A 13,554-nucleotide genomic window follows, 5' to 3' on the forward strand; every position below is an offset into this window, starting at 1 on the left:
ACCCAGATCCTCCAAATTCCAGTAGGCGGGGGGTCACACCCACCACCTGGCCCCCTGGCGCTGTGTAATCCCATCAGCGGCCAAGACTCAGAGACTATAAAATCCAGACCCCGGAACTGCGCAGCCGCATTCGCGGCCGTGCGACATCTTATCAGAACTTTTTTTTATGACATCTTATTGTCTCCTTCCTACTTTGGACAAACTTGCAGGCTATCGAATGTAGCCTGCCCACAGGGCAGAGTCTGGCAAACTCCCCGTGGCGTACCAAATATGCCAAATACCAGTAACAATGATGGGTCTCATTCTCCTAAAGAGCCTTGAATATAATCTCGGGGCTAGGATGAAGGAGACGTTACTGGGGCCTGCTCGAGGCAATCGACGAATAACAGGATGATGAAATGAAATGAAATGAGTCCATTGCTCTGTAATATATTATGGATGTTATTCTTAGCCCACTTCTCTTTTTCCTTCACGTGATATTCCTTTACACTACTAGTATCAAACTTCCTATACAACAAATGACTTCTGACTCAATTCCTGGGACCTCCTGTTTTCCTGACTTCTACAGCCTTCCTCAGCTGTCCTCGAGGCATCTCACCAAATCTCCCTAATGGAACAGAACTCTTCCACAAATGGCATCAGATTCCTCAATTCCCATATGCTTCTCTGTGTTGTCTATATATAGGAACACAGCAGTGCAATTAAGAGCTGACTGCCTGGGTTTAGATTGTTTTTGTCCACATCCTGGATAATGACTATGCGCGAGTTACTCAGCCCCTCTGTCTGAGTTTCCTCGTCTTTGTTTTGTGTGTGGGGTGGGACACATCCAGTTAGGGACTACTACTGGCTCGGCCCAGAGTGACCTCTGATAGTATTTTGGAGACCATTTGTTATGCTGGAATTCAGATGGGTCATAAGCTTGCAAGGCAAGCACCTTAACCCCTGTACTCTCTCTGAAGCCTCAATTTCTTCATTTTGGAGGTGAATAGAATTGGTGTCAAATGAGAACTGAGTGGACAAAGCTTTTAGAACAAAGCCTAGAATGACAGCTATTCTTAAAGTGGTAGCTTCTATTATATAATTTTTTTTTCTTTTTGGGTCACACCCAGTGATGCACAGGAGTTACTCCTGGTTCATGAACTCAGGGATTACTCCCGGCGGTGCTCAGGGGACCATATGGGATGCTGGGAATTGAACCTAGGTCAGTTGCATGCAGGGCAAATGCCCTACCCGCTGTGCTATTGCTCCAGCCCCTATTATATAAATTTCTAATATTAATAATAGTTATCATCCAGCTCAGTCTTTCAAATTAGAAACCAGACATTTTCTTCCAGCTCTCTGTTCCATCTATTTTGTCACCTGGATATATCATTACTACTCTCTAGAAATCTATTTTACTTGCCACTTTTTTCCCTTAACACAGCAATTTTTATTTAAGGCCTCTTCATTTCTCACTAAGGATAGCGCATCTTCCTGTTTCCATCTTATTTTCCCTGACAATTTTCACTTTTTTTAATCAGACCACTTTTTGGTCACAAAACTTTTGTAATTCCCAATGGCTTAAGATAGAGAATCACAATTTTAGCAGAGCAAACAGTGCCTTCAGGGTTTGGCCTGGACTTATTTTTCCAACTTCTTCTCCTGCACTTTCTGCATGCATCCCCTATATTAGATATTTTTAATATTCTGAAATAGTGTATCTTTCCCATGCCTTTATTTCCACAGAGATTGCTTCTTCTTTTAATAAAACTAAGTTTTATTATTTTTAAACGGTAATTCTTTTATTGTAAACTCAGTATTTTTTAGGTTGAATTTAACTGCCATGTTACATCTCCCTCCCTCCCTCCCTCCCTCCCTTCCTTCCTTCCTTCCTTCCTTCCTTCCTTCCTTCCTTCCTGCCTTCCTTCCTTCCTTCTTTCCTTCCTTCCTTCCTTTCTTTTTTTCCCATTAAATACTGCAATTTACAAAAGTGTCCATAACGGTGTTTCAGGCAAACAATATTCCAACACTAATTCCACTCTCAGTGTCAACTTCCTTCCACCAGTGTCTTGAGATTTGCTCCCACCCCACCCCTAGCCTGTTGCCATTAACATGCATGTTTTCAGCATTGTTATTTAATTCGGGTCAATGCTTCCTGTACTCTTGGCTCTATGGTTTAGAGATATATTATATATATATATAGATAGATATATAGATATATATACACACACCACACCTCTACACAATGTGTTCAGTGTGTTCAATGATGCATACCTCTGTTACCTCCTGATTGTCTCTTCCTTCCCCACTTCTATTTCTCTCCTTTCCAGACTTTTTCATTTCTATAATCTAGAGACACCGGTTTGTCTACCTTTGATATCTTGAATTTTTTTTTGCATTGCTATTTTATATGCCACAAGTAAGTGGGAACATTATTTGTCATTCTTCTTTTGAGTTACTTTAATTTACATATTTTTTTCCTTCAGTTCCATCCAAGTTTCAGTGAATTGTGTCTTTCCTTGCTGCTATTAGTCTTCAGTTGTGTATATAACACCTTCGTTATCCACTCCTTCGTTATTGGACACTTGTGTTGATTCTGTATAGCTGCTACTGTATAAAGTTCTGCAATAAATAATGGTGTGCATATATCCTTTGAATGAATGTTTTTTGTTGTGGAGGTAGATATTAAGAACTAAATTTGTTGTACCATATAAAAACTATAGTCTTACTTTTCGGAGACATTTACATACTATTTTTCACAGGGTGGAACTAGATGACATTCCCACCGTTGTGGATGAAAATTCCTTTTATTCATATATACTATATATATAATAATCTATATATATATTCTCACTGGTATGAGTAGATATCTTATTGTCATCTTGATTTGGACTTTCCTGATAAATGATGATAAAAACTTTTCCATATGCCTACTGGACATTTGTCTTCTTTAGAGAAGTGTCTGTTTATTTTCTATTCCTATTTTTTAAAATTTTGTGTTTTTATTTTTGGGCCACACCTGGAAGTGCTCAGGAATTACTTTTGTTTCTCTTGTCTCTATGGTCAGGGATCACTCAGGAGTGGTTCAGGGAACCATGTGCAGTTCTGGGGTTGAAACTGGGTCATATACAATAAGGCAAGTGCCTTAACTAACTATACTATGTCTTTAGCTCCCTCCCAATTTTTTAATTGGTTTATCATACTTTGTTGTTCTCATTGACCTTTTTTAAAGTGAATATACACTTTATTAAACATTCAAGCTTCATTAAGACATGTGCAATATGGCAATTTTACTTGGGGTTATACCCTACTAAGATATGATTGCTTGCTGGGGCTTAGCAACAGGGTCCAGTTCACACTTAGCACTGATTACTTTATTGAATAAATACAATACCAAAACAAAATGCATTCAAATGCTTTTCTAAAAAATTGTCAATCTTAAGGGCCTTTCTCTGGAGGCTGATGACAAATGCAATAAAGGCAGGTATGCTAGTTTAACATAAGTGACGAATTTTATACAGCACTTATATCTTTTAGTCCACAAGTATATTTATTATTAAATGATAGAGAACTCCTAATACAACCATTTATACATAACTAGGAAATAAAGTTCTAAGAAAGAAAGATTTTACAGACCCCATCTTTTATACCCAATCCCAACTCTAACTCTAGAGGATAAGCCAATGACTTTGCTCACAAGAGCTCACAATTAAAGTTACTTTGCTATCAAAATCTGTATTTCTGATTCGTTATGAAAATTGAGACAAGATTCAAATATTCCCAGAGAAAGAAGCACAATGCATGTTGTGATCACCTAGTTAGCAACAGCGAGCACTGCATTCAAAAATTATATCTCATCCCAGGAATTAAATAAGGTTAGCCACATTCATTGGCATTTCCTCTACTGTAGTATTGTAGAAAGTCTCAATGACATGAAGAATCCTCTTGTCTTCTTCATTAACAAAGTTTATAGCCACACCTTTCCTCCCAAATCGACCCCCTCTGCCAATTCTACTCACTCTTTATTCAAACAGTGTGCTGTTTCACTTATGATTCCATGTCCTAAATTACGTCAACGCTGTTTCTGAGTACCATCTCGTCATCAACTACTGCTATTGATTCCTGTGAATATAGTTTTCATGATTGGTAGGAAGATCATTGTTTATAACTAATGACACTTGTTGCACATCAATTCCATGAGCCAACAAGTCAGTAGTGATCAGAAGATGGCTTGATTCTGATCGAAATTCTCTTATGATAACATCTCTTTCCTTCTGGTCCATGTCACCATGCAAAGCAGAAACTGTGAAGTCCCTGGCATGCATTTTCTCTGTAAGCCAGTCCACGTTGCATCTTGTATTGAGAAAAATGACCGCCTTCGTAATTGTCAGTGTCTCAAATAACCCACAAAGCATATCCAACTTCCATTCCTCTCTCTCGACATTAATATAGAATTGTTTGATTCCTTCAAGGGTCAACTCTTCCTTTTTTCACAAGAATTCGAATGGAATCTCTCATAAATTTTTTGGTCATTTACAACATGTCAGATGGCATTGTGGCAGAGAGCAACACAATCTGAATACTTGTATTTAGTTTTTGAAAAATCTCGTAGATTTGATCCTTAAACCCCCAGCTCAACATCTCATCTGCTTCATCCAAAACAAACATTTTGATCCATTTTGGAGAAAGGTATCTTCTGTTTAACATACCAAAAACTCTCCCAGGTGTGCCAACAACAATATGTGGTGCTTCAGCCTGGAGGTTTTGCATTTCATTTCGAACATTGGTTCCACCAATGTATGTATGACAAGTTGCTCCCATATAATCTCCAAGTGCCAGAATGACTTTTTGGATCTTTAATACAAGGAATAATAGCATTCTGCTGAATAGCTGAAGGATTCTCAAAACCATAAGCATTTTGAGAAGAGACTCCTTTAAATTCATATCATCAAAGTTATCAACAATCTCATTCCAGTTGCTCTCGATGACACCATCAGGGTTCATTCTCTCTAGGCCGCCATGTTCTCTGTTATAATCTGCAGAGCCACCAGACATGATCTGAAGAGCCACTCAGCGCCTGACTGGAAAGCTTGTTGAAGTTTTTGCACACTTTGCATATAGCTTGGATATTAACGCTTTAACTGTATGTTGATTTCAAATAAAGGTAAAAAGGTAAAGGCCCTCCCGTTGATCGTTGATTTGCTCGAGCGGGCCCAGTAACGTCTCCATTGGAGACTTTGTTGTTACTGTGTCTGGCATATCGAATACTCTCGGTAGCTTGCCGGGCTCTCCAAGAGGGGCGGAGGAATCGAACTCAGGTCAGCCATGTTGGCTGCTTGTAAGGCGAACACCCTACCGCTGTGCTATCGCTCCAGCCCTTTTTTCTCCTATTCAGGAGGGAACATTTTAGTTTTAGTTTATGTTTATCTTACCTTGCAGTAACTTTTAAATTTTATGTAGTATCATTTTCGGAAAGCCCGGCAAGCTACCGAGAGTATTCGATATGCCAGACACAGTAACAACAAAGTCTCCAATGGAGACGTTACTGGGCCCGCTCGAGCAAATCGACGATCAACGGGAGGGCCTTTACTTTACTTTACTTTTATCATTTACAGTTTGTTTATCTTTGTTTCTGTTGTCTTTGCAAATAAATATTATCATTGAAAACACCTTTGAGGTCCATGTCTTAGATTTTTCTGCCAAAATTTTCCTTAGTGTATTCATGGATTCTGGGCTGATACCAAGGTCTTTGATTGATCTTGAGTTGATTTTTAGTAAAGGTGTGAGATACAGATTCAGGATCAGTTTTTAATGTGGTAATCTGGCTTTCCCAGAACCAAATAAACAAATAAACCAATGTACTACACAATATCAATAAAAGGAAAAATTAAGAACCAATTGATCATATCAATCTATGTAGAGAAAGGTTTCCAAAAAATGTAACAACTACTCATTATAAAAAATCCTAAAAATTGTTTTTATAGGAGAAACTTTCTTCAAGATAAAAATGGCTGTTTAAAGTAAACCCACAGCCAGTTTCATTTTCAGTTGTGAAAAACTGAAAGAATTTCCTTTTGAAGTCAAGAAGAAGGCGAGGTTGTCTAATGTCTTTTATTCAGTTTAGTGTTAGAAATACTAGTAACAGCAATTAAGCAAGGAAAACATCAAAGGGACTCAAATTGGAAAAGAAGAAATCAAATTACTACCATTTTCAGATTACATATTTTGCATAGAAGATGCTTAAGATTGCACTAAAAAGCTTCTGGAAATAATAAACTAATACATCAAGGTAGCAGGCTATAAAGTCAATACACAGAAATCTGTCATATTCCTGTATGTAATAATGAATCAGAAGAGAAAGGCACTTGCCTTGCATGCTGCTGACCTGTGTTTTATTCCTAGCATCCCATGTGGACCCTGAGCCCACCAGGAGTGATCCCTGAGTGCAGAGTCAGGAGTAAGCCCTTACCACAGTCAGGTGTGGCCCCAAATAAGTACTATTCCAGAGTGTCAAAAAGATTGAGTAATCAATTTAACAGAAGATGCAAAATACCAGGTATACCAGGTATCAAGAAAACTATGTCACATATGAAAAACATTGAAAAGGACCTCAGGAAATGGAAAATATTCCATATTCATGGATTGCAAGAGCCAATAATATCAATATGACCACCTACCTAAATTGTTATATAGACTCAATGTAATCCCAATCAAAATTCTGGTGACATAATTCAAGGACTTAGAATAGTCACTAATTAAATTAGTATGCAATTATAAAACACTCCAAATAGTCAAAGCTATACTAAGAAATTAGGAGATATTGTAGTATCTGACTTGAAACCATATTATACAGCTTTCATAAACAAAACAGCATCATATTGAAATAATGATAGATGCTCTGATCAAAGGATTAAAATCTAGACCCCCGGCAACAAATCTCAGCTCTATGGTCAACTAATTTTTGACTAAGGATTTGGGTACATGAAATAAAATAAAGATACCTCTTTTGTACATTTCCTCTTCTGCTACCTCTGTCCTTTCTCTGCTTGGTGGATTTGTTATTTAAGTCTCAGTTTCAAGATTACATGTTCAGAAAAGTTCTCCCTAATTTCTCAAAGTGTAAATTCATGCATTCTACATTATATTTGCATTGATATGTAATGCTTTTTCTTTTCTATATGGTGCATGTTCCGGACAAGTGACTATCAAATTTCATTGTACGTACAAAATACCAATAGAACTTGCAAAAATTATGTTGAGGGTTTTTTTTTTTTTTTTGGTCATACCCGGCGATGCCCGGGGGTTATTTTTGACTCTTGCACTCAGGAATTACTCCTAGCAGTGCTCGGGGGACCATGTGGGATGCTGGGAATCAAACCCGGGTCAGCTGTGTGCAAGGCAAATCCCCTATCCGCTGTGCTGTCACTCCAGCCCCCAAGTTATGAGTTCTTTCAGAATATCGGACACCCAGATCAGAATGAAGACTAAGTGTCTGCATACTTATAAAATCCATAGACGTGGCTCCAGAAAGTATGGCGTTTGTTGTACGTAATCCCATGAGCAGCACTAGAAGTGATTCCTAAGCACATAGACAGTGTTAAACCCTGGATGCGCACCCAGCATCCATGAATATGTCTATTGCAGCTACATATTTCATATTTTGGGGCCTTTGTTTTTGTCTGCCCATCTCTTTATCCTTGGAAGCTTATGAACTACTTTAGCAAATACTTGTAGGAAAAAATAGGTGGCATTCTGTTTTTGGTAGATGAACATATAGTAAATTTTAGGCCAACAAAAAGTGACTAATATATGAAGGAGTATAAAAATCCCAGAGAAGCGAAAGAAATACTCATAGTATTTAATACTTTCTTGAATATCTCAAATATCGAGAGTATCAGATATGGTAGTGAACTTTGGGTCACATGTGTAAAGTCAGTAGTTGTATGGAGATATGGTATTGTGGTCTGGATTTTTTATACTAGAGAGGCCTCCTACTTTTTTTTTTATATATACTTTTATTTATTTAATTAATTTTAAATGTAGATAAAAGCCAAAGCTGTTGATAAATTCTAAAGTTAAAATCCATTGGATAACAAATCTTCAATATTAAGATCAATACTTTTAAAAATAATATTTTTTTAACGTTGGGCTGGAGCGATAGCACAGTGGTAGGGCGTTTGCCTTGCACGCAGCCAACATGGCCGACCCAAGTTCGATTCCTCCGCCCCTCTCGGAGAGCCCGGCAAGCTACCGAGAGTATCTCGCCTGCATGGCAGAGCCTGGCAAGCTACCTGTGACGTATTCGATATGCCAAACACAGTAACAACAAAGTCTCCAATGGAGACATTACTGGGCCCGCTCAAGCAAATCGAAGATCAACGGGAGGGCCTTTACCTTTACCTTATTTTTTAACGTTAAAATTGTCTTATCTCACTACAGGCTGTTAAATCCTGGTCTTAACTATTCGTTGCCAGTTTACTCTTCTGTGTTATTGTTTTTGTTAGGGGATTTAGTTGGCTTCTTTGTTCCTTTCCCACCTGATTTGCTGTGCTCCTATTGGAATTTCACTCTTGAGAAATTGGCAGATCTGGAGACTTCAGGATCTGTTGTTGGGGCCAATGAGTTGACTTGGTGACTATGGGAGGTGATCGTGGCTGCTGGGGCTCTGGAAGTGGAGGGGAGGTGCAGGCCGGGAGGCTGCTTGCCCTTAACTCAAAATAGGACAGCATAGCTAGAGGCCCCCTTCTTTTATGAAGCTAAAACCTATCCTGAAATCCACGTATGCTGACTTTAGTTCTTGCACTGTTACGGTATCATTCCAGTTCCACAGATTGTGGACTGGGATACTAACTGATAGGTAGCACTGTAGCACTGTCCTCCCGTAGTTCATCGATTTGCTCAAGTGGGCACCAGTAACGTCTCCATTGTGAGACTTGTTACTGTTTTTGGCATATTGAGTATGTCACGGGGAGCTTGCCATGCAGGCGGAATACTCTCCGTAGCTTGTTGGGCTCTCTGAAAGGGACGGAGGAATCAAATCTGGGTGGGCCGTGTGAAAGGCAAATGCCCTTCCCACTATGCTACCGCTCTGGCGCCACTGATAGGTAGCGTGAATTTTTTTTTCATTTTTTATAAAAATTTTTATTAGTGAAACACCATGAGGTACAGTTGTAGACTTACAAATTTTTGTGCTTGGGTTTCAGTTATACAATGATTGAATACCCATCCCTCCAACCAGTGCCCATTCTCCACCACCACGGATCCCAGTAACCCTCCCACCCCCCATGGGAAAAGGCAGCTCAGATAGAGAAGGGAGCGCCAAATAAAGGATGTTGGGAGAATCTCCCAGGATGGGAGAAGCATGATGAGAGTAGACTATAGACCAAACATGATTGCCACTCAATGTCTCTCTTGCAAACCACAACACTCAAAAGGAGAGAGATAACAAAAGGGAATGCCCTGCCACAGAGGTAGGGTGTGATGGGGTAGCATAAATATTTTTTAATGATACTTTAAAAAATGTGATGTGCCTATATGCCCATCAAAAAACTTTCAGATCTTAGGAACATAATAAAAGTTATAAAATAGATTTGACTGTTAAATAATTGCTTTCGGGTTTAATCATTTATATAAAAATTACATATGCTGTTTAAATGATCTGTATTTTGGAAAATGCTGGAACAGACCTGCTGTTCCTTGGTGTTATTTTCTTCCTGGATTCTTGACAATAGAGTCATTATAATACACTGGATTTAATATTTATTACCAAACATATTCTATTATTTCAAAAGTGATCGCAGCTTTGTTATTTCACTTTTTACTGTTTTCCATTCAGCCAGGATTTAGAGTTAATTTGTATACAGAGGATTGTGAATCCTTTGTACTGAGTTATATTGCATAAAAATCTATAAAAGAGGAAAATGCATTAAAATTTTTTCTGACTAGAATGTTGAGGTTTAAATTGCAGTTCATATTATATAATGGCAAAAGGTATCAGTGGCACTTATTCGCTATTTAGTAATGCTTCGAAAACAAGTGAGGTGTTGTCACAATTCATAATACTTCAGTCTGTATTTACAGGCTCAACAGACAGACTCTATATATAACATTTTGTTTTTGTAAACTTTCTGTTTAAAAAAACTGCTTTTATTTTATTGACCAAGGGTTTTCATGAAATCGGGCCATGCACTATTTTTTCCAGGTGTCTAGGTATTGTGGATACATACCAAGATCAAGTAATACTTTTTCATGAACTAGAACAGAGGTTGGCAAACATTTTCTATGCAGAGCCAAAAAATATTTTAGGTTTTGCAGCCCCAACAGTCTCTATCATGATGACTGAGTATTGTCATTGAGACAGGGAACAAGGCATAAACAAAGACTCAGGAATAGGGTTGTGTAGCAAAAAAATCTAATTTACAAAACACACAGCTCACTGAATTGGCCCCACACAGTAGTTCACTGGTCCCTGCTCGCGATGTTATATTTTTTATTACAAAGATGCAAAACTAGTCTAAGCTATGACAGTATGTGGCTTTTTTAGTGCCTTGTTTATTTGAAATTAGAAAACTTGAACTTTTCTTCTAGAATTTTAATGATAACACCAATTAATTTCTTTTCATCTAAAAAATGGATTAAGTGCAAATCTTTACCTCTTCTAGAGGCAAATATTTTAATTTTCTCTTCCTCGGTTTTTGGTTTGGGTAAATGAATTACCTTGATACAGCAGAGTATCCTAGAAAATAAGCTTTCAACACCATGTCTCTGTCTGAAGTTAAATAAAAATGAATTCATGAATATTCCGTTTACCTGCAGGGCCCAATGCCTTTATTCTATCTCTTCACTCTCCGAGGCCTTTGATGGCAGCGTCCTTTCAACAAAAAGATAGGAACTATGCATTTGCTTAATAAATTAGAAAAACGTAATGCCACACATTATTTTTGTATTTCTATAAATTTATGTATGACAATTTTAATTCAAAAGAGTCCAACTTTCATTTATTTACATATACATTTTTCTTAATTATTTAGACTCTTATATCCATGTTTTGAAAAAGGGATTTGGGGAACAGAAGTAAATCTTTGTAATAACATTGGGCACCTTAGGCAATGTGACAGCTTTGGAGGTAAATATTTTTCTCCATTTTTTATTGAGACATGATGATTCACTAAATGTTAGTGAAATTTTCATGAATAAAGCATTTTAATACCACAACCATCAGTCAGGTGTCTGTTTCTGGCCACCAATGTTATAAGGACCCCTCCAACTGGTCATTCCTTGTTGGGAAGTTCAGTTCTGTAGACCTGCTTTCAGGTTCTTTGACTTTGTCATATGTTATTCCCTTATTATATTTCCTTATATCTCACATAAGATAGAAATAATTCTTTATTTTTCCCACTCCTCCTAACTGACCTCACTCTGCATAATATTCTCTATTTCAATCCACAACTTGATGCATTGCATGTTTCTTTTTCTTTTCTTATAGCTAAGTAGTTTTTCATCATGGTTCACACAACACACACAAATCATCCTGTTATTCGTAAATTGCCTCGAGCAGGCCCCAGTAATGTCTCCTTCATCCTAGCCCTGATATTATATTCAAGGCTGTTTAGGAGAATGAGACCCATCATTGTTACTGGTATTTGGCATATTGGGTATGCCACGGGGAGTTTGCTGGACTCTGCTGTGTGGGCAGGCTACATTCGGTAGCCTGCCAGTTTGTCCAAAGTAGGAATGAGATAATAAGAGCTGGTTTTTATAGTCTCTGAGTCTTGGTCGTTGATGGGATTACACGGCGCCAGGGGGCCAGTTGGTGGGTGTGACCCCCGCCTACTGGAATTTGGAGGATCTAGGTGGAGGATGCTCGACCCCAATCCGAGTAGGCTAGCATCATGGTTATGTTCCACAATTTCTTTAATCAAATGTACTTGGACTCTTGGGAAATTGTCAGATCGTGACCATTGTAAATAGTAATTCAATTGATTACAGTAGCACAAATGTCTTTTTGAATGAGTGTTTTGGGATACTTGGTGCAAAGAAACAGATTGCTATGTCATATGGAAAGCTCAAAACTTTATTTTTTGAGATATTTTTATACTGCTTTTCATAAAGGTCAGACCAGTTAACATTCCCAACAATGAATTAGTGTTTCTTTTCTTCACATCCATACCATCACTGGTTGTTTCTGTTCTTTTTCATCTTTGCCAATCTCACTGTTGTGAGATATCTCATAGTTGTTTTGAGTTGCATTTCTTGTTGATAAGTGGTGAAAAGCATTTCTACATGTACCTGTTTTCTTTGATAAAGTGTCTGAAATTTTAGTCACTTATCAAATTTAAAATTTTCCAGGGAGCTTGATTGTTCTGTTCATAAACTCAGCCATGAATGTAACAAGAATGTATAGTTTCAGCAGTGTTTTGGATATTGGGAAAATGTATTTTTTACTGACAAATCAGTGTGCTGACAGATTTAGTTTTAAAATTGAATTGTGGCTGGGAGAACATGGTTTGCAGTTAGGAATCCTAGCTTTCATTCCCAGTATAATATAGTCCGTAGTATAGCTAGGAGCAACCGTAGGTCACTGGACATCAGAACAGTTCCTCAACATTGTTGGATATGTCCCTTAACCAGAAATAAAACATAAAATTGGTTTGTGTATTTAATTGACCATACAAATATTTGCAGTTAACTATAGTAGTCAAAGCCATAATAAATGTACAGATTTTGACATAAGTCCCAATTTTTCCATTTGAAATATCAATCAAGAATATGTCACTTAGCAAGTCATTGAATCTGTCGCTATTTATTCTTCATCTGTAGAACTATGATCAAGATGACCCTGAAGAAGTCAGATGAAAAATAAATTTTTAGTTTTGTGAAATATAACATGCTAGGGAATTGATGTTTATGGTTATGAATAAGTCTTGAGTAATGGTAAATGGAGAACCAAGATCAGTACTCAAACTGAATCTACTTAGCCACACAAGTATGAAAAGCATAGATGGTATTTTTACAGCCCACAAAAAAGAATTCTAAAGTGGATATTTGATTCAGAATGTCTAGTTCACTTTTCAGATTAGGTCATGCAGGTGTGTTTGCTGGCCCTAAAGTATGCGATGGGCAGTGACGAATTCTGTTATGGTCAATGGCTGTGTAATATAGTCATTGGTTATGGACTGTATAAGGAATTATTATCATCTTAGCAACTTCAAGACTGATAAATTAATTTGCTCATAATTTAAATTTTTTTTAATTTTAATTTTTTAATTTTTTTTATTGAATCACTCTGAGATATACTCTTACGAAACTGTTCATGATTAGATTTCAGTCACACAGTATTCCAATACCCATCCCTCCATCAATGTACATTTCTGGCACCAGTGTCCCCAAGTTCCCTCCCATCACCATCTCACCCCCACCCCTTAGCCTGCCTCTATGGCAGGTGCTTTTCTTATCTCTCTGTCTCTCTCTGTCTATCTCTTTGTCTCTCTGTCTCTCTCTTTGGGCATTGTTTACTCACAATTTTTATGGTAAAAATCTTCCTTTTTCAGATATCTATCCTCTGCTCAGAATTTT

General features: G+C 37.6%; 1 protein-coding gene and 1 pseudogene across 1 annotated transcript in view; one reads left to right on the forward strand and one right to left on the reverse strand.

Annotated features, from left to right (window-relative positions):
• The window catches only part of MCTP1 (multiple C2 and transmembrane domain containing 1), a 653,067-nt gene that overhangs the window by 149,224 nt on the left and 490,289 nt on the right, over positions 1-13,554 (forward strand). The window lies entirely within an intron of this gene.
• On the reverse strand, positions 3,202-5,061 carry LOC130021760 (eukaryotic initiation factor 4A-II-like; annotated as a pseudogene).

This window comes from Sorex fumeus, unplaced genomic scaffold (assembly GCF_029834395.1).
Source record: "Sorex fumeus unplaced genomic scaffold, SorFum_2.1 ptg000018l, whole genome shotgun sequence".
Taxonomy (NCBI): Eukaryota; Metazoa; Chordata; class Mammalia; order Eulipotyphla; family Soricidae; genus Sorex; species Sorex fumeus.